At 37.0% G+C, this 18,816-nt stretch overlaps 1 protein-coding gene across 1 annotated transcript in view; it reads right to left on the reverse strand.

Annotated features, from left to right (window-relative positions):
- Positions 1 to 13,611, reverse strand: part of C1GALT1 (core 1 synthase, glycoprotein-N-acetylgalactosamine 3-beta-galactosyltransferase 1) — a 123,348-nt gene extending 109,737 nt beyond the window's left edge. Inside the window, exon 1 of the mRNA XM_055272615.2 lies at positions 13,316 to 13,611. The gene's annotated coding sequence lies outside the window, so the exon portion shown is untranslated. The remainder of the gene's footprint in view (positions 1 to 13,315) is intronic.
- Positions 13,612 to 18,816: the final 5,205 nt, after the last annotated feature.

Here is an 18,816-nt window from a genome sequence, read left to right on the forward strand (position 1 = left end):
TAACAAATGTACCACTCTGGTGTGAGATGTTGATAGTGGGGGAGGCTGTACATGTGTGAGAGTAAGGAATATATGGGAATTCTCTGTAACTCCACTGCATTTCACTGTAAACCTAAAATGGCATTAAAAATAAAGTCTGTTAATTTTTTTTTTAGAGTTTACAGAGACGAAGGGACCGGTGCATCATCATCGAGAGGACCAACATACGTGTTTTGGGAGTTTTAGATGACAAAGAAAGAGAGGGGCAGAAGTAATATTTGAAAAATTATAGCCAGAAACTTCCAAAATTTTATTAAATATAGTAACCTACAAATCCAAGAAACTGAATGAACTCCAAGTTGGATAAACTCAAAAAGACCCACACTTAAGACATTTTAACCAACCCATCAAAAGCCAAAGGTAGAGAGAGAATCTTGAAAGCAGCAAACAAGAAAGAAGTAACTTATCACATACAAGGAATCCTCATTAAAATTAAAGTCCAGTTTCTTATCAGAAAACACGGAAGCCAGAAGACAGTGGAGTGACATATTTAAGTGGGTGAAAGAAAATGAAACCTATTAACTGAAATTTTATATCTAGCAAAACTGTCCTTCAAAATGATGGAAAAGTTAGGATATATTCAGATAAACAAAAGTTGAGTTCAACATTTCCTTCCAACAAGAAATGCAAAGGAAGTCTTTCAAGTTGAAATGAAAAGACGCTAGCCAGCAATTCAAAGCCATGTGAAGAAAATAAAGGCCTACAGTAAAGGTAGGGCAAATATAAAAACAAGTACTATTTAATTTTTGTTTGTAACTCTACCTTTTATTTTTAATAAGATTTAACATACACATACATAAAAATAATAAATCTCTTGTTGGGGACACAATGTTAAAGATGTAAAAAGACAACAACATAAAGGGGGAAGATAAGGATGTATAGTAGTATAGTTTTTAAATGTTTTTGAAGTTAAGTTGGTATCAATGCAAAATATATTGCCTTAAATTTAGGGCATTAAATATAATTGCTATGGTAACCATAAAGAAAATATCTAAAAGATATATACAAAAGGAAATGAGAAGTGAATCAAAATGGTTCACTACAAAAAAATCAACTAAACATAAAAGAAGGCAATAATGGAGAAAATGAGAGAGGAAAAAAGCATAAGACGTACTGAAAACAAGTATCAAAATGGCATAAGTACTTCATTATGAGTAATTATTTTAAATATAAATGGATTAAGCTATTCACTCAAAGGCAGAGATTGGCAGAATGGATAAATGCTGTCTGTAAGAGATTCACTTTAGATTTAATGACACAAATAGGTAGAAAGTGAAAGAATGGAAAAGATATTACATCCAAATAGTAACCAAAAGAGAGCCAAGGAGGCTATACTAATATTAGGCAAAAAACTTCAAGTCAAAATCTGTTATAATGACAAGGACATTATATATTGATATATAGATAAATATATATATATCATCAAAAAGTTATCATAATTATAAACATATATGCACCAAACAACAGAGACCCAAAATGTTTCAAGCAAATATTGACAGAATTAAAGGCAGATAAATAGTTGTACAATAATAGTTGGAGACTCCAATATTTACTTTCAAAAATGAATAGAACATCTAGACAGAAGATAAGTCACAAAATAGAAGACTTGAATAAGCCAACTAGACCTAACATGCATATATAGAACATTTTACCCAATAACAGCAGAATACATATTTTTCTCAAGGGCACATGGAAGATTCTTTAGGACAGATTATATGTTAAGCCACAAAACAAGTGAATAAATTTTAAGAAGTTGAAATCATACACAGTATCTTTTCTGACCAAGTGGAATGAAGCTACAAATCAAAATCAAAGGAAAATTGCAAAATCCACAAATATATGGAAATTAAACTACACACTACCAAACACTCATTGGTCAAGGAAGAAACTACAATAAAAATTAGAAAATAATGAAAACGAAAACACCCATATTAAAACATAAGATGTTTTTGTTTGTTTGGAGACGGACTCCCACTCTGTCATCCAGGCTGGAGTGCAGTGGCATGATCTTGGCTCACTGAAACCTCTGCCTCCTGGGTTCAAGTGATTCTCCTTCCTCAGCCTCTTGAGTAGCTGGGATCACAGGCGCCTGCCACTATGCCTGGCTAATTTTCATATTTTTAGTAGAGATGGGGTTTCACCATGTTGGCCAGGCTGGTCTCAAACTCCTGACCTCAAGTGATCTGCCCACCTTGGCCTCCCAAAGTGCTGGGATTGCAGGCCTGAGCCACTACGCCCAGCCTAAGATGAGATGTTTAATAATGAAAACTAAAACACATATATTAAAAGGTAAGATGCAGCAAAAACAGTGCTCAGAGGAAAACTTATAACTGTAAATTCCTACATTTAAAAAGACAAAAGATAACCAATGGCCTAACTTTATCCCTTGGGAAACTAGAAAAGGAAGAGCAAACCAAACCCAAAACTAGCCAATGGAAGGAAATGAAGATTAGAGCAGAGATCAGTAAAACGGAATAAACAACAGAGAGAATCAGTAAAACCAAAATTTGGCTCTGTAAAAAAAGTAATCAAATTGACAAACCTTTAGCTAAACTGACAAAAAAGAAAGACACAAATGATTAAAATTTAAAATGAGAGTAGGAGCATTACTGCCAGCTCTGGATAATCTAGATGAAATGGATAAACACACAAATTAACTAAACTTACTCAAGATGAAATAGAAAATTTCACTAGAACTATAACAAGGCGAGAGATTGAACCAGTTATCAAAAACCTCCCAACAAAGAAAAGTCCAGGACCAGATAGCTTCACTGGTGAGCTTTGCCAAATATTTCAAGAAGAATTAGCACCAATTCTTCTCAAACTCTTTCAGAAAATAGAAGAGAAAAGAACACTTTTCTAACTTTGTCTGTGAGGTCAGCATTACCCTGATACCAAAGTCAGATAAAGACATCACAAAAAAGTGCACACCAATATCCCTTCTGAATATTAAAGCAAAAATCTTCAACAAAGCACTAGCAAACTGAATCCAACAGCATACTTAAAAGACAAACAACATGATTTAAAAATGGACAAAAGACTTGCATAGACACTTCTCAAAAAAATGTACAAATGGCTAATAAGCACATGAAAAGATGTTCAACATCCTTAGTTATTAAGGTAATGCAAATCAAAACAACGAGGTACCATTTCACACTTACTAGGATAGCTGTAAGATTAATAAAAAACAAAACAAAATACCCAAACAGAAAATAATAAGTGTTGACAAGGATGTGGAGAAATTGGAACATTTGCACATTACTGGTGGGAATGTAAAATGGTGCAACCACTGTGGAAACCAGCATGGCAGTTTTTCAAAAGGCTAACCATAGAATGACCATGCAACACAGCAGTTCAGCTCTGAGATATACACCCCAAATAATTGAAAACAGAGACTCAAGAGATATTTGTACGTGAACATTTGTTGTGACCTTATTCATAATAGCCAAAAGGTGGAAACAACCCAAGTGTTCATCAACCAAGAAATGGATAAACAAAATATTTTATGCACATACAGTGCGATATTATTCAGCCATGAAAAAAATCAAGTTTTGATGTATGCTACTACATAGATGAGCCTTGAAAACATTATACTAAGTGAAATAAGCCAGACAAATGACAAAGTATTGTGTAATTCCAGTTATATGAAATATCTAGAATAGGCAGATTTATAGAGACAGAAAATAGGTTAAAGGTGGAGGGGATAAGGGAGTGTTATTGCTTAATGGTTATTGAATTTGTTTTGGGTGATGGAAAAGCTTCGTTAACAGATAGTGGTGGTGTTTTCACAATAGCATGTATGCAATTAATGCCACTGAATTGTACCCTTAAAATGGTTAAAATGTCATACTTTGTGTTATGTATATGTTATCATAATAAAAAAATAAATGATTCTGTATATATTTTTAATTTACAGTGTTTTGCTGAAGAAAGGAATAATGTTGGCAGAAAAGGCAAATGTATTGTTTTGCTTCCTTTTTTAGAGACTAATTATTTGTAGGTAGACAGTATTCTTACAGGTAATTAAAGTATGCTTTGTTGTCTTTTTAAAAATACCACATTTTAATTCATTTGAAAAGGAATTGAGTAATCTTGATAGATTATCATACATCTACTTGATGAAATATTTTGTAACAGTGAAAATGGTAACTGTTAAGAGTTATCATTAACAGGAAAACAGGAGAAGATTGCTGGGAGAAATCTCTCTATTATACCTATTAGGTTTGTTGTCTCAGCTGGGGCCTGACGGCTTTCCTTTTACTTTTCCAATTAGTTCTCTTTCCCATTTCCCATGAAAGTTACTTGAATCAATATTCACACTCCTTTATTTGATTCACTTTTATGCTCACCAGGTGGTATTTTTCAAGATAATATACTTCAACTCCTTCTCTTCTACCTGCAAACTTCCCTCAATAGCAACTTCTGAAGTGTTGTCTCCTCCTGCTTTAGGCTGGCCTTCCAGCCCTACTCTGCTTTGGAGACCAACCCCTCCCTCCTCTTCAGCACTTGCCTCAGCGACTAACCTGCATCTTTTCTAAATTTCCAATTTCTGTCACTCTTCTGACTTCTATATCCCATTACCTTACCACCCTCTACAACTGCTGCACACTTCTTTGCTTTGCATTATCACTGGATTTTTTGAAACAGCAGTCTGCATTCAACATCTCTACTTACCTATTCATGAATTTATTCATTCCCTTGTGAAATGTGGAGAACAGATTTCTTTATAGATGGCATCAGAATTTCTCTAAGAAAGAAAAGTGTCTTTCTTTGAAAGAAAATTTAATACCTTGAAAAAATGGAGTAGAAGGTAAGATTCTTAGGATTCCATAAGGCTGATGCTAACCAAGGCTTCAGAGACAAGAATTAAGCTCCTCACTCTGGGTCTAGGAGAATGTTTTTGCTGCTTCATAGGAGTAGGGAAAGGGAGGGTGAGAAAAGAGGAGAAAGAACAGTCTCAGGAGAATAAGGGTCTGGGCACTGTGAGAAGAGGCCTGGGGGTAGTAGGCCAAGGAAAGAGCTGTAGTATCAGGGGGTCCAAATTTTGGTGAATTGGAATGTCCAAGGACAATCTAATAAGATGTCAGTATACCACAAATTCTTCCTTTTTTGACCCTCTCAATGATTATCACTTGGAGAAAAAAAACAAATGAACAACAACAAAAAAAAAACTTACATAATTCCATGAAATGGCATCTTGATTGGACATATTAAAGATGTATTACTCTTAACAGTATTCTTTAGAAAATAAACATGGGAGATTTATCATTGTTTATATATTTTATAAATTTACATATAGTTTAAGATTAAATGTGTGATGTGTAATGTGCAGTATAACTTTTTTAATACATGATGTATAACATTCTTAATATGCTATTTTATCCAGGAAAGCAAATGTTTCATAAAGAGTAAGTCAGTTAATCTCAATGAATGCTATTCTCCCAATATTATGTCTAGTTTGGACTGCTATTCGGGGCAAACTCCTGAGAAACAGGACCTGTTTCTCTCAATTTATCTGTACACTGCATAAGCAATTTCATTGCTGTTTAGCCAGTAGGGATCTGAAAAAGGAGCAGAGATAGAATCTGAAGGAGTATAAGTAAAGAATATGCAGCTGAACTACTGGTCTTCCTCCCTGGCCCAGAGTGACTTTTCCAGACCCTGGGATAATACAGAGGAGCATTTATGTGGAATACTCTGAGCCTGGTGTCCAATCAGGGGATGCCCTCCTCAACTCAAATCATAAAATTTGCCATGGCTTAGCACAGTTTGGTGGAAAGATCTTGGTCTTTGGAGTAAGACTGATGTGTTTGAATTCCAGCTGTAAATAAAAAGGACTAACATGATTAATTAAAGTGGAGAAAGCTCTAAGAAGGAAGAACTCAGTCTAGGACTTCTTGTGTAACTACTGCTGCATGCTTACTATTGTATTACACAGTGTGCTAAGTACTTGCCTTACTGATATAATGTTTATACCAACCCTCTGTGGTAGGCATTAGCAACTCCATTTAACTGATTTTAAAAAATGCAGTCTCAGAGATTAAGCATTTTGTAAATAGTATAATAGAGATTTCAACCCAGTTGTTTTTAACTGCTTTATTGAGGTATAATTGCCATTCACTAAATATACATAAAGTGTATAGTTTGATGTTGTGACATATGTATACACCCATGAAACTATCACTGCAGTCAAGATAATGAACGTATCTATCACCTCCAAAAGTTTCCTGCTGCCACTTCCCACCCTGCCCCGTCTCTAAGCAAACACTGATCTGCTTTCTGTAAATAGAGATTAGTTTGCATTTTCTAGAGTTATAAAAATGAAATCATACATTATGTGCTTTTTCATATCTGGTTTTATTCACTGGCATTGTTACTTTGAAATTAAACCGTATTGTTATGTTTATCAATAGTTTATTACTTTTTATTGTTCAGTAGTATTCTAAGAATATACCACAATTTTTGTATTCATTCAAATACTGAAGGACGTTTAATCCAATTGTTTCTCACCCTAAACCTGTGCTACACTGTCTTCCCAGTTCCATCACTTATTGTGTGGGCTTAGGAAACCTAATTATTCTTCCTGAGTCTTAGTTTTTCTCATAATAAAATGGCAGTAATATATATATTTTTCACATGGTTGTTATCAGTAAATGAGATAACATGAAAACGCCTAGTACAGGTGTCCCTTATCTCAAGTGCCTGGGACCAGAAGTATTGTGGATTTCAGATTTTTTTGAACTTTTGGAATATTTGCATATACATAATGAAATATCTCTGGGATGGGACCCAAGTCTAAACATGAAATGTATGTTTCATATACACCTTATACACATAACCTGATGGTAATTTTATAGAATATTTTCAATAGTTTTGTGCATGAAACGAGTTTTTCTATTTTGACTGTGACTCATGACATAACGTTAGGTGTGGAATTTTCCACTTGTAGCATTATGTTGATGCTCAAAAAGCTTTGGATTTTAGAGCATTTTGGATTTTGGGTTTTTGGATTACAGATGCTCAACTGGTACCATGTGAGCATAAATTGGTGTTTACAACTATTCATTTTTTTTCTCCTGAAAGGGAACATATCGGAGAAGGAAATGAGAAAAGATATAGCAGTACGTGCCTTTCTGGACTCTTTCTTCCTGTCTTGAAAGCTTTGAATTCTTGCATCTAGAGCTTCCTACACTGAAACGTCCTCTTAATCTTTCTCACTTTGATTTCTCCTACACCTGTCTCATCTGCACCCCATGGATATTTTGTTTGTCTTTTCTCTCTAATCCAAATATGGACACAATTTTTTTTCTTACTCCCTTAGCATAACTGAAATAGAGTGATGCATTCACAAATATTAAAGGATAAATTAAATGGGTATAATTATGTAAAATGAAGCAATGGAAAAATAGTCAAGGCTCCTAGATGCATGGTTTATTCCACATAATCCCACCACAATGAGTAAAGGGGCTTTATTTAGTTCCATATCTGCTTGCACAAGGATCACCATCCTCTAACACAGATGGGTGGGCACAACCTGGCCTGAGCTCCTTCCTAACCTGCCTTCCGTCTTTCAGTTATCTGGCCATCTTCTCTTCCTGGCTATGTGATTCTAGTTCTGTTCACATAGAAACGCCAGACCAACCTTTTATTCTAAAATCAAACTTCTCAGACACTGTTTGGTCCTTCTCTTAGGCTTTCAAATCTAAAGGAAACACATAAATGAATAAAGTTGACAGGCAAGGTTAATCTTTACTAGGGTTTCTAGGGCATTTTACTCACCCTACACATCTTAAATAATACAAAATAATATTTACATGCAATCAAAGGCAGCAAACCCAAGGTGAACACTGTGATGGTTTGCCCTGTTCCTCCTTCAGGACAGAAAGGTTTATTTCCATAACTATTGGGAGTGCTGCCAGCAGATGACCTTCAGCTAACAGCCCTCTCAGGGAACTGCTGCAGGTGCAAACAACTTAAAGCCATGCCTCCCCTTAGGCACCCACATCCAATGACTGATCAACATAGGGGTATTAAAAATACAGCTTTCCTTCCCTGACCTGTGGTACTCTTTAGGGCCATTCCACCTTCAGAGTTCCCCATCGGGTTGACTGAGGACTTTGTTAAGACTACGTCACAGCCCAACTTTTCCCACTGTCCAATCCTGCTTCTGTCTCTTTCCATGCACAGGTGCTGATCTTAAAAGTCTTCCCTAATAAACTTTCTACACGCTGATATCCATTTCAGAGTCTGTTTTCTGGAAAACCCAGCCTATGGCAAAATATAAAGCAAGAGGAGAGCTGTATCCCAATCCTCCTGAAATCCAAGCTCCTTTTTAGGTATCTCAGATCAATAGGTTATAGAATTTGACTTACTTCTGCTTACTTAGAGTTAGCTCTTCATATGTCATAGACCCATTAACGTTAATGTTCCACATGAGAAAGGAAGAAAGATAGATCTAGTGCAACCTATCAGGCCTGTCCACAAATGAGCCCATAATCATTTCACCATGCTGATCAATGACAATTGCTAAAGTTTTTGAACTGGTCACATTTAATGAGAGAGTAGAATTTTAAAGTACTTTCACTAAGTCAGCCCTCTTTATGACCTCTTTATGACTATCTTTGCCTTAAGGTAAACTTCAATAGAATCTTCTGCACTTGCACACATATTTTAAGGATACTTGAAATAGCATCTACCATAGACAATATGGAAAGTATTCATGTTTTCGTATATTTCTAATTTTTTTAATACCATTGTGACACAATGATAGAGTATTAAGTATTAGAAAACATGTATTTTAATCCTGGCTCTACTATTTACTAGCTACTAGCTACTATTTTCTGAGCCTCATGGTCCTCAACTTTGTAAAAGGAAGATGATGATGCCTGTCTTTTCTAGTGGTTGTGCTGGTTAAAGGGGAGGATATTTGCAAAGGGTCTAACATGTTATAAGTATTCAATAAATGATAGTTATTTTTATCAGCAACTCTCATAATAAAAAGTGGACTGACAAAAAATTTTAAAAGTAAATATCTTTTTAACAAACACTTCAATTTATTGCCACATTTTTTAGTCCCTTGGCAACAAATTCTGGCTAGCAAATGTAAAGTTATTCACTATAAATATGTTTATACTAAAATGTGATTTTCATCCAAGGGGCAATTACCTTTGAAGTAAAGAAGTTAGACTAAGTGAGTTGTAAGGTTTTTTTCCCACTGTTTAAGCCTCACAAGTTTATAGATTTGGATGATCTCCCCAAAGTAGAAGCGAACGTTTCTGAGAATTTGAGTCTGTCTTTGGTAAGGATGGTTACATGTCAATAGAGCTATGGTTCCAAGTCCTCTTGACAAGTAGTTTACTTGCAAACTATTCCGTTTGTCTTAGTCTGTCATATCATTGTGCAAAATACATGTCAGTACACAAGTAGACAGTAATTTTGTGTAGTAATGACTACACAATTAGTCATTATTATAAACTGGAAGTTACTGCCTATTCTGTCTTAGCTTTTCAGTTGCATAAATTCTATTTAAGTTGATTGTGAATTATGGCTCATTGTTTTCTCTCAATACTCATTACTTCTGCTGATTAGTACTGTGTTTATGTGTGTAGTTCTAAGTTTTTTTTTCAGCTATCATTCCAAGTCCTCTTGACCAGTAGTCTACTGGCAAATAACTCACACAGCTTTCCCTCTGTCATCTGTTAACATTAGTCCTGGGGACTGGTTTCTCTGATAAAATTCCTGCAGCTACTTCATACCTTTGGACATGTACTTGGACACATGCACTCTATTTCATCTTTTGTACCCAGGAATGAGTTACATGTATGTGTCCATCCTTTGGAACCAACCTTACTTCTATCTTGAACTGAACTTGACTTCTCTTTTACTGAATGGATTTAGGCTAGCAGACACATAGACCATTTTCATTTTCCTCCCCTTCTAAATATCTGTCATTGCATCTATCTTCCTACTTCCTAAGAAGAGCAGTGTAGCCTCCTTTCTCATGAGCAACAGGGTAACATTTTGTCTTCCTGCCTGTTCTACATCAACTGCTTAATATATGTATTAGAACACTGTCAATCAAGATAACATTATCTGTCCCCTTATACGTCAGACTTTTGTCAAGGATATACCTGATTAGGAAAATGGCAGGGATTAGGGGTTGGAGGTGGAAGGTGGAGGTTCAAGAAAGAGATAACACTCTATACAGTTGAAGACCAAAAAGATCTAGATGGAAGGTAAAGGTCATATGCAGAAACAGAATAGAAAGAATTTTCCAGAGTTGAGAAGAAACAGATCTCTAGCTCCATGAAGCTACTGGAACGTGTACCCAATATAAAATGTGGAAAGGTACTAGGGACAAGAAGGACACACATGTGGGGCAGGAAAGAGCTGAGGGAAAGAATAAGAATCAGGAAATTTAACTAGTTTTACTTATGTATGAACAGGTGTTCATGACGTTGCTGCCATTGATCTTTGAAGTGCAGACATATCCCTCAATTTATGAACATGGGTTGGTGCAAAGCTCCCTAGGATGTGAGAAAGGAAATAAAGAGATGCTGTGCTCCAGTTTACCAAGTTCGGAGCTGATAGCTGAAAGGCCAGTTCCCTTTTCTTCCATTACATGTTAAGTATGTTTTTATGAACTGTAGTAATACTCTTTGTAACACTGTTTCTATAGGAAAATGCATTCTTTGAATTGAATCACATTAAAATGATTTTTTGAATATAGCTTACATGGAGACAGCGAATTTTTTTAACTTTGCTAACATTATCTAAAGATTGCAGATAAAGAAAATCTACATGTAAAAATAGTGACTTTCCAAAGGCATTACTATCAAATTAAGCTAAAATTAGAATTTCATACACCTTCATCTAGTCTGTAAGAGTTCTGCTTCTATTGGACCTCTAGGGAACCTTTTGCCTTGAAGAGATTATTGGGGAAAGGGGACAAGAAGGGAGGAAACAAATCACAGTCCAACACACCACTTTCTTTCCTTTCTCTTTCTCTTCTGCTTTGCATTTCTATTTCTCTTCCACTCTATTTCCTCCTCCCCCTCCTCTTCCTGTTTTCTTTCTTTCCTTTTCTTTGCTTCCTAGTCTTTGACTGCTCTTGGTATTTGTCCTGTGTCTTTCCAATCTCTTTTATTTTTTAGTTCTACTTTTTATATCTGCCCCTCCTAGTAGAGAAAAGATGGTCAATATTACAGTCATTCAAAAATAAAAATTAAATACTTAACTCCTTCTGGCTCTGTGCCAAGCATTGTAAAAAGGAAATTACATAGACAGTTTCCGACCTCCAAAAGCATACAATCATTTGAGTCCCAGCTGTGATTTTATAACACCTTCATGATTCTTGACTTTTCTTTTTCTGTTTCTAAGTCCCATTAAAAATCTGGTGATAGCAATGAATTGCTTCACTCCAAAAATGCATAAGTCACAAACATGCCCTATTTGCATATAATTTCAGAAGATTCAAAAACTCCCTAAACCCCTTAATAGTTTATGACCTCAGATCAAGAACCCTGCTTGTTGTCTCAGTATATTTCACAAATGTCACACAGTTTGAGACAGAATGTCTTAAAACAGTTAATTTTAATCCATTAAGAAAATCAATAGGCCATCTAACAGCCATTTTGTGTGTTTGGGGAGGCAAAAAGGGAAAGAAATGTTATCTAATTACAAGTAGGTCATAACATTATCCAAAAGGAACAAACATTTATTTGACCACCTATTACATGTCGTATATGCATATATGAGTCCTACATGATACAGCTTTTATAAAATTATAGATTAAATATATGTGTATATATACATATACATGCATACATATATAAATAGATACATGTATATATACCTGTACATTTATACAAATGTTTATATAATATACAAATATATATAAATGTATGTGTATATAATATGTAAAATATAATAAAAAATATACAAAATGTTTACAATAGCTATGTTATATAGGAATCATTATACTCAGATATGGAAATTAAGACTCAGAGAGATCAAACAGCTGACTCGGGCCACCCGCTAGTGAACAGTAGAATCAGAATTTGAACCCACATCTAACTCCAATGCCTTCTTGGAGACTTATTTTTCCTTTCTATTCAACATAAAACTCAGCACATAGGAGGTGCTAATGGAATACTGGAATGCTGATTGAATTAGACGGAACAGAGTCAGGTATAGAGCCCTGCAGTAGATCACTGGAGACTAGAGACCACTCTTCCTAGCCCCACCCTAACCTCCCATTTAATTTCTTTTCTTTAGCAAAAAGGAAGGGACATTCTAACAGGTACTAAAGACTAGAGTGGACTCTACAAAACTTCAGAGGGATATAGTAATTATACTTTATTCATCAGAGAAATATTTCAGCTGTGGTCGTGTGAGGGTAACAGGCTTGAATACACCAATTTTCATGTGAAAGGAATGTACTGCTAAGTTAATGTAACAGCAACTTGAGGAAACTACTTTTGATTTAGCAAGTTATCTGAACATTAAAGGAGGCATTCTGACTGAGGTTCCTGAAATATAAAGGACAATTTGAAACATGCCTGGGAGGAAAATACAGCAATTTTAACAAAAAGACAGTTCTCAAATAAAGTCTGATTTTAAAGGAAAAGAGATCTCATTGATTGAAGGAATTGTTCAGAATGTACACATACATAACCTTACTGAGGCTAGCTAATGAAGAAACTGAAATTTGAAGTGTGCTGGTAAAGAAAATGGAAGCAATATAAGAATGTTGGCAACTCTGAGATAGAGGTTGATTATACCTCAAAAGAGTATCCTTAGGGAAGCTAATAAACACTCAACTAAGTTGAACAGAAACTATATTGAAATAAATATAATCTTAGAAGCCAGTCAAGACAGTAGAGCAACATGGAATCGGTGCCTTGATTGATAGATTCATGATTTAAAAATAAACCCATCTTGACTTCAAGTCAGGGCAAGGTTATGAGGTACAGTTTTTTAATTTCCCCAAATCCGTTCCTAAAATCATACTGAACCAACTAGAATAGCAAAAGATAAGTTCTACTCACCACATCCTCCAGAAAGCCAACTGAAAAAACATCCCCATGAGCCTCAGAATGCCAGTGGGTTTTGCCCCACCCAAACCACAGACAACAGCAGCAGAACTCATACAGAGCATGCCTAGTTTTAGCAGCTGTGCAGAGGCAGTGGACAGGAGAGAACAAGAGTTTAGAAGGTTCTGCGAACACTCTGATACAGAAATTGTCCACAAATACTCAAAAAGAGAAGGTCTTACCTTGAGTGGAATTCTCAGCAGGTAAATATTGTGAAAACAACAGTAAAAAGGAGACGGCTTCTGACTCCAATTTATGGCTGAGTAGAATAAAAATATCTCAGCCACACACTAAGAGAAAATGGGAAGATCAGAAGGTACTGGGTGGCTTATGTACTCAAAGAACTCAGAAATAGCCAATAAAATATCTCTCTTGAGGAAAACACTTCTGCGAAGAAAATTCGAATTGAGCAGGATAGAAACTCTGAGAGTAAATCCAATATTTTGATGACCTTACAATGCCTTTGTTGTTTGTTGAGAGAAAAAGATCAAACACTGGGAGGTCAGGTGGGTCTCCAGAGAAGGCAGATCGCTGAAAGTGGGTGTGACTACACAAAGGCCATCTACGTCTACATGTGTATCTCAATCTATCTGCTGTGTGATAATAATAGGGGAGGAATCTCTCTTTTTTTTTTTTTTTTTTTTTGAGACAGAGTCTCGCTCTGTCGCCCAGGCTGGAGTGCAGTGGCGCGATCTCGGCTCACTGCAAGCTCCGCCTCCCGGGTTCACGCCATTCTCCTGCCTCAGCCTCTCCGAGTAGCTGGGACTACAGGCACCCGCCACCACGCCCGGCTAATTTTTTTTGTATTTTTAGTAGAGACGGGGTTTCATCGTGGTCTCGATCTCCTGACCTCGTGATCCGCCCGCCTCGGTCTCCCAAAGTGCTGGGATTACAAGTGTGAGCCACAGCACCCGGCCCTATAAAGGCTTTCATGGCATATCCCATTTCCCTTCAAGGGAACCATTTCCTAAAAGTACAGAACACCTGATTTTATTTATACAAAAGCAACAGAAAGGACATGGTCGAACACAAAACAAGTATACTATTGTAAAGAAAATGAACTAAATAATGAAAAAATGTGTAGTTAATATGTACCAGAAAAGACATAATTTAAAGAAATGAAAACTAAATAATATAACAAAATTAATGGAAGCAAATTAAGAAAATAATAGAAACTATAAAATAAGAGCATATATTAGAACCAGGAAACTCAGAGACAAGATGGCTAAACATCAATTGGGGATTGATATAATTCAGAACTGGAGTTGAGTCACTGGTCCATTTCCAATTTATCCTTTTTCATAAAATGTGGTCTCTTGTGGTCCCAAGTGAAAGCCTAGTGTTTTCGTTTTTTGTTTTTTGTTTTATTTTAGATCTCATCCTCCTTGTGCAGCTCAGAACTCCAATTTTCCCCTCAACTCCTTGAGTCTATTGAAAATTTTGTTCAAATTCTCATCCTTTCAACCATTGTTCTCAAACAGGCAAATGCCTCAAGACTAAAAACAATGGCACATGTCAGGCTCGGCTCTCTGGGGTTCCCTTTTCTTCTGGATCCTGGCCCCATAAGTCCTCACTACCTGAGTGGTTTTTCAATACCTTCAAATTGTTCTAAAACAACCTAGTTCACTATTTTCAGAAACAAGACTTGGGAAATACAATTTACAAAGGAGGAAAAGAAAACAGAAAGAAAGAAATAGGATTCGAGAGAAAAATGACAGATATAGAAGACAGGAAAAGAAAATCCAACGTAAGTGGATCCATAAGTGTAACTTATGTTGGAAGGAAAATGAAAGCAATGGAAAAAAGCAAATACAAAAATCCATAATGCAAAAAGACGTTCTTAAAATTAGAAAAAAATTGAACACCTATTTTGAAAGAGCACACCATTAACCTTGGAAAAGTGGAGCCAGAATGGCCAATACCAAGACATATTCCAGTATAACTGGAAAATAAAAAAACTCTTTGAACATTCAGGTATAAAGACCAAGTCATCAAAAATAAAACCATAAATAAAATCATATTTACATCAGATTTCATAAGTCCATGGAGCAATATATTTATTAAAAAGAAAAAAGTAGGCTGGGTGCAGTGGCTCACGCCTGTAATCCCAACACTTTGGGAGGCCAAGCCAGGGGCGGATCACGAATGAGGTCAGGAGTTTGAGATCAGTCTGGCCAACATAGTGAAACCCCATCTCTACTAAAAATACAAAAATTAGCCAGGTGTGGTGGTGTGCGCCTGTAATCTCAGCTACTAGGGAGGCTGAGGCAGGAGAATTGCATGAGCCCGGGAGGCGGAGGTTGCAGTAAGCTGAGATGGTGCCATTGCAATTCAGCCCAGGCAACAGTGCGAGACTCTGTCTCCAAAAAAAAATGAAATTTTTATACATACCCAAACTTACTTTAAAATATAAAAGCTACAGAAAAATAAAGCAATTGTGAGCATGCAAGAACTGAATGAATATTATTCCCTGAGAAATATACAGAGAAAACAAGCTTCAACCAAAAAATCATAGGAAATGCTTCAGCTAAGTTCTAGGCACATAATAGCTTGCCAATAAATATTATTCAAGCAAGGAGACAGAAGTATGAATGCATGGATGGAGGAATAAATAAATTAATAAATTAATTAATACCTGGGAAGGAAAAGAAAAGATCTACCCATGTGTATTAGTCCATTTTCATGCTGCTTCCCTGAGACTGGGAAGAAAAAGAAATTTAGTTGGACTTACAGTTCCACATGGCTAGGGAGGCCTCAAAATCATGGCGGGAGGAGAAAGGCACTTCTTACATGGCAGCAGCAAGAGAAAATGAGGAAGAAGCAAAAGCAGAAACCTCTAATAAACCCATTAGATATCATGAGACTTATTCAGTATCACGAGAATAGCATGGGAAAGACTGGCCTCCATGATTCAACTACCTCCTTTTAGGTCCCTTCCTCAACACATGGAAATTCTGGGAGGTACAATTCAAGTTGAGATTTGGGTGGGGACACAGCCAAACCATGTCATTCTGCCCCTGGCCCCCCAAATCTCATGTCCTCACATTTCAACACCAATCATGCCTTCCAACAGTCCCCCAAAGTCTTAGCTTATTTCAGCATTAACCCAGAAATCCACAGTCCAAAGTCTCATCTGAGAAAAGGCAAGTCCCTTCTGCTTGCAAGCCTGTAAAATCAAAAGCAAACTAGTTACTTCCTAGATACAGTGGAGGTACAGGTATTGGGTAAATACAGCCATTCCAAATGGGAGATATTGGCAAAAACAAAGGGGTTACAGGGCCCATGCAAGTCTGAAATCCAGTAGGACAGTCAAATTTTAAAGCCCCAAAATGATCTCCTTTGACTTCATGTCTCACATCCAGGTCATGCTGATGCAAAAGGTAGGTTCCCGTGGTCTTGGGCAGCTCTACTCCTGTGGCTTTGCAGGGTACAGCCTCCCTCCTGGCTGCTTTCACGGGCTGGCATTGAGTTTCTGTGGCTTTTCCAGGTGCACAGTGCAAGCTGTTGGGTAGATCTACCATTCTGGGGTCTGGAAGACAATGGTCCTCTTCTCATTGCTCCACTAGGCAGTTCCCCAGTAGGGACTCTGTGTGGGGGCTCCGACCCCACATTTCTCTTCTGCACTGCCCTAGCAGAGGTTCTCCATGAGGGCCCTGCCTTTGCAGAAAACTTTTGCCTGGGCATGCAGGCATTTCCATATATCTTCTGAAATCTAGGCAGCGGTTCACAAGTTCCTTATCTCCATTTGAGACACAGCCAAACCATATCACCATGTTACTGGTTACCACAGAACTAGGAATGTGAAGTCAATGAATATTAGTTCTGGGAAAGAAATTCTAGATTAAGTACATTTACACCATCACATTTTAGATAGGTAAACTGTGTCTCAGCGTGATTTGTCCAACATGCCCAGATGGCCCATGGCAGAGCCAGAAAATGGATCTAGAATTTTCTGACACTTAGTGAGGATCTCTTTAAAAATTTGGTCACTGGCTGACTGAGCTCAGTGGCTCACACCTGTAATCCTAGCACTTTGGGAGGCCAAGGCAGGTGGATCACTTGAGGTCAGGAGTTCAAGAGCAGCCTGGCTAACATGGTGAAACTCCATCTCTACTAAAAATACAAAAATTAGCCAGGCATGGTGGCACACACCTGTATTTCCAGCTACTTGGGAGGCTGAGGCATGAGAATTGCTTGAACCTGGGAGGCAGAAGTTGCAGTGAGCTGAGGTCGTGCCACTGCACTCTAGCCTGGGCAACAGAGTGAGACTCCATTTCAAAAAGATTGCAAAAACAAACAAACAGAAAAACAAACTTGGTAACCAGCAAAATATAACTGTTAAATATTGTTACTCACTCCCCTCTCTGGCCCCTGAATAAATAAATCCTGCTCCGTATCCCAGAGTAAAATGTTTCTTGAGTGCCAGGCTGTGATTTGTTTCATTAAGTATTAAAATTTACAAAAACAATTTATGTTTACTCTGGAAAAGTTAGAAAAAATCTTTATTTATAATCCTATCACTCAGAGATAACTACTATGTTATAAATATTTTTGTTGTTACCTTTTAAGACATTTTTATTCTTTGAACAAATGCACACTCATGTTTAAAACAAAGATAGAATCATATGGTCATACTCTTTTGCAGTCTTTTTCTCTAAATATATCATAATCATCCTTCATTTTCAATAAATATAGAACTAAATCACATACACACAAACTTTAAAATGAATTTTATATCAATGAAAATGTAAATTTTAATGTTACCTTATATTTTATTTTCCTGAGCATTTCATGATTTCAATTCATTCAATGTCATTTATAAATAGTTTAGCTTTTATGTGTCCTTAATTTATGTTTTCCCATTATATGTGGTTGACATAAATTTTAAGCTTGCCAAGATGATAACTTGTAGCTCCTTGGTACCAGTTAAAAACTGGAGGCAGTGTCATCTGATAGGGTTTTCCCTTTGTGGGGGCAGTGGTGGGGGGGTTGTTGGGGAAGAAGTGGGAGAATACGAGAGAGGAAGAGAGAGTCACCATGTCCAGCCAGTTCTTATACTTTCAAATAGTTGAGGGAAAGAAAAGAATTTTGAAATAATAAATCTTTGCATAATAAGACTAGAGTATTATAGAGGCCAGGTGGCCAGGCGCGGTGGCTCATGCCTGTAATTCCATCACTTTGGGAGGCCTAGGTGGGTGGATCACCTGAGTTCAGGCATTCGAGACCAGCCTGGTCAACAAGGTGAAACCCCGTCTCTACTAAAAAATACAAAAATTAGCCAGGCATGGTGGCAGGGGCCTGTAATCCCAGCTGCTTGGTAGGCTGAGGCAGGAGAATTGCTTGAACCGGGGAGGCAGAGGTTGCAGTGAGCTGAGATCATGCCATTGCACGCTAGCCTGGGTGACACAGCAAGACTCTGTCTCAAAAAAAAAAGAAAAGAAAAGAAACAGAGACCAGGTATAGTGTACAGTGGCTCACACCTGTAACCCCATCCCTTTGGGTGGCCAAGGTGAGAGGATTGTTTGGGGCCAGGAGTTTGAGACCAGCCTGGGTAACATAGTGAGATCTTTCTCTATAAAAAAGTTACAAATCAAAAAATTAGCCAGACCACACCACTGGACTCCAGCCTGGGCAACAGAGTGAGACCGTCTCTTTAAAAAGATGGGAAGGGGAGGGGAGGGGA

Source organism: Symphalangus syndactylus, chromosome 3 (assembly GCF_028878055.3).
Source record: "Symphalangus syndactylus isolate Jambi chromosome 3, NHGRI_mSymSyn1-v2.1_pri, whole genome shotgun sequence".
Lineage (NCBI taxonomy): Eukaryota > Metazoa > Chordata > Mammalia > Primates > Hylobatidae > Symphalangus > Symphalangus syndactylus.